Source organism: Pseudorca crassidens, chromosome 1 (assembly GCF_039906515.1).
Source record: "Pseudorca crassidens isolate mPseCra1 chromosome 1, mPseCra1.hap1, whole genome shotgun sequence".
Taxonomy (NCBI): domain Eukaryota; kingdom Metazoa; phylum Chordata; class Mammalia; order Artiodactyla; family Delphinidae; genus Pseudorca; species Pseudorca crassidens.
Window position 1 is genome coordinate 15,387,501 of NC_090296.1, and position 4,058 is coordinate 15,391,558.

The window sequence follows — 4,058 nt, forward strand, 5'->3', positions numbered from 1 at the left end:
TCCTCCAGCTGATGAGAGTCAGGACATCTTGTTACTGCTCTGTTCTCAGTCACACAGAACACTCTGCTGTACAATTAATGTTCTTACTGGTCTTTTTTTAGTCAACGTGGCAGCTCCACTAATCTGAAAAGAAAGTCAACCCTTGTGCCCAGGCTCTAAAGGAAGGGCTGGGGCAACCTGGCCGCTGGTTGGCCTCTTTGCTGACCCTGAGCAAATGAGGTAAAGTGGCTGGTGTCAAGCCAACTAGGTTTCCCATTCCAGCTCTGCTGTTTACCAGCTGCGTGACTTTAGGCAAATCACTCACCCTCTCTGAGGCTCTGTTTCTGCATCTGTAGAATGGGATGATAACAGTACCACCATGTAGGGCTGTTAAAAGGATTACGTGAGATGATGAATGACAAAGAGGATTAATATAGCATGTGTCACATCTAAGAGGCTCAAGAAGTGACTATTATTATTGCTATTATTATAGGAATCCCAGAACTACACAGTCTAGCCTCTATATCTGTGCTAGCACTGACAAATATAGGAGCCACAAGCCATATATGGCCACTCTAGAGCAGTTGAAATGTGGAATCCAAATTGAGATGTGCTCGAAGTACACTGGATTTCAAAGACTCAATATGAAAAAGAGGATGTAAAAATATCTCATTAATATCTTATAAAATATTGATTACATTTTGCAGTAATATTTGGATATATTGTATTAAATAAAATATATTATTAAAATTCCTTGCACCTTTTTTTTAAGTGGCTATTACTAGAAAATTTTAAATTTCACATGTGGCTCAGGTTCTATTTCTCTTGCACAGTGCTGTCCTATGAGTTGCTTTCAAAGAAGTCCTGTCAAATAGCCAAAAGTCATCAACAGTAACAACAACGAAAAGCAAGCGACGAACAAAACCCCTAGGAATTCCAATTTTTAATTTGTATCTCTTTAAAAAACAACAACAAACAAGCAAAATATATGCGGCATTAATGCTTTTCATAACACCTTTCCTCTCCCCCCAATTTTCTTGCAACCAGTGCTGTTTTAAAGCCTTTAATTTGCCACGTCCCTGCCCCCCACTGCCACGTACACATGAACAATCTCTCCACTTCAGCCCACAGGACGTTTGTTTTCTCTCCACCTGTTCCACCAGCTCTACTCCAGTGCCCTCTCTCTCTGTCCTTCCACTCCTCCCCCCTCCTCTCAAGCCTTGCTTTTTCCTTTCTATTCTCTGAATTAGCATCTCCAGGGAATTGGTCTCTGGATTTGGTAGCTGCTCCCAGGGGAGAGGTGGGGCAGGACAGACTAACATTAACTAAGGTCACAAAAGACTGATGGATAAACCATACTGTCAAAAGCTGAATTGAGGGCTTCCCTGGTGGTGCAGTAGTTGAGAGTCCGCCTGCCGATGCAGGGGACACGGGTTCGTGCCCCGGTCCGGGAAGATCCCACATGCTGCAGAGCGGCTGGGCCCGTGGGCCATGGCCACTGGGCCTGTCGTCCGGAGCCTGTGCTCTGTGGCGGGAGAGGCCACAGCAGTGAGAGGCCCGCGTACCGCAAAAAAAAAAAAAAAAAAAAAAAAAAGTGAATTGACCACAGAGTCGTTTTGGGGGTGGGGGGAGGGGGGAGACTGTATACTCCCTCTGCAGTCCAAAGAACCCTGACCCCAGATCCATATTGTAGGTCGTGTATTAGGGTCCCTGAGAAAGTGAAGTAGTGAATTTGATGAGCTCAAAACTAGAACCAAGAAGATCTTGAGAGAGATTTCATCAAAACCAAGGAAAAGCCTGGTGGGCACTCTGGAGGCCAGGTTGCTAGAGTCCCCAGGTTTGCTGACTCTCCCTCTCGGGTGGGGCTGGATAAACACGGACAGATTCTTGCTGTTTGGCTTTCTCTTTTTCCAGGCTCCAGGAGAAATCTTGCAGTTTCGATTATAAGGTTTCCCTCCAGCCTCGACATGAGACGTTCAGTTCGGTTTCAGCTCAGTAACATGTCAGCTTTTCCATCCAAGAGAACAGCCCGGTCCCTGTGACTTGATTTCAGGGTCACCCATGTCCTTGGCCACAGTTACGAAAATTCATATGTTGCAGTCCTAACTCCCAGCACTTCAGAATGTGACCTTGTTTGGACATAGGGTCATTGCAGATGGAATTCGTTAAGGTGAAGTCCTACTGGAGTAGGGTGGGCCCCTAATCCAACATGACTGGTGTCTTTATAAAAAGGGAAAATGTGGAGACAGACCCAGAGGGAGAACAGCATGTGGAGACTGGAGTTATGTTGCCATAAGCCAAGGAAGTACCAGAAACTGGGGAGAGGCCTGGAGCACATCCTTCCCTAGAGCCTTCAGAGGGAGCATGGCCCTAGTGACACCTTGATCTTGAACTTCTAGCCTCTGAAATTGTGAGACAATACACTTCTGTTGTTTAAGTCACTGGTGCTTTGTAGTGGCAGCCCTAGGAAACCAACACAGCCATCAACCACTTGGGCTGCCTCTTTACTGGTGGCCAATCTTGCTGCCACTGTGTGGAAACGCTTCCTAATTTCACTCTTGAAAAAAAAACTTAATAAGGCTTTGGGGATTATCTGGCTATCACACATATGTACTAATCACATTATTAGTATTATGAACAAAATCTTTATAAATAAAACATTTAAATTCTTGGCTTTATTTATTATAAGATAGCTTCATAAATTTCTTTAAGGAAACCTTACTTTATTGTGCAGTCATCTTGTTTTAAGAAGTGATATAAGAAACTGTCAATAAAAGGAACTCTTCTGTGTTTGAGAATGACATTTAAGGTATTGTTCCTTAAGTTACTCAAGGACCCCGGCCAAAACCCCCACGATGATAAAATCTTCTCAAAGCTCAGAGCCAAGAATCAGTTGAGTGTTTGTTTATTCCCCCCACCATGAACTTGTATACAATGAAATATACATGGTATATATTTTCCTTCCCTTTTTTTCAGACAGCAAGGAAGCTTGGGTTTCACTACTGTAACTTCCCTCGGCCGAGGGTTTTTGGTACACTTTTTCTCCTTTCTCTTTGTTGCATTTTCCTCTTCTCTTATGCCTCATGATGGCTTGTTTTATTGTTCCTTTAGTATGAAAATAAACTACCTCAATTCCCTTTTGGAACCAAGCAAGATATGAATCAACACATTGCAATTAAGATAAAAGACCCAAAGCGATGACGTTTGGGGAGATGAGGAGGAGGGGTAATTATACCAGGAGCCCAGTCTTAAAACACCCAAACACAAAACAAAAGCAAGAACAATCCTCAGCCCCCTGACATGCACTGCAGGCATGTGGCAGAAGGTGGAGATGAATTAAAGAATGGAGGGGAATGTTCTCAGTAACCATCAAGAGCTGCGAGCTGACGCCGGAGCCTGCTGCCCTACAACTTTTCTACAATTGTTTCACGTCTCTGCTAAATGGGGAACCAAGCAGTTCTGCAACGACCCAGTTTAATCATCTTACGTACTCCTTTCTGCATCTGGAATAAACAGCAAGCCTGCTCCAGGAGCTCTACAAGTAGCCAGCTTCCGTCCCCGGCATTCCCATTAACACTGTGTGCTGTGCCCATCTGGGACTGGTCTTGGGTCCCTGGGGGGAGGGGCCACCATGCCCAGTCCCTGGGGTCACAATGTTACCAGAAGCAGGGGGGCCAGGCCCAAGACAAAGGCCAGGCGGAGCAGGACTGCGTTCAGGGATCCTGGCCTGAGTCCCTCCCAAGCCCCCCACTCATCAGTGGAGGGTCTTTTAAAGCTGGCCCCGTATTTTGGAGCCCCAGAGTGACTGAGGGAGTGGGGAGGAGCCCCCATAAGGAATTCTGGGGTCTGGACTGGCTAGAAAGCAGCCCAGGGCCCCTGCTGGAGGGTGGCTCTGTCTGATGCCTCAGCTGCTCCCGGCATCTACACACATGGGCACAATTAGGCTTCCCTCCCACAGACAGCAGGCAGGAACCTGGGCGGGGAGGACGTGTGATCAGGACAATCCCAGGATGTCATGAAGCTGTCTGTGTCCCCTGCCCGGGCCCCCTTAGCATGCAGGCTCCTGTCCCCACCAACAG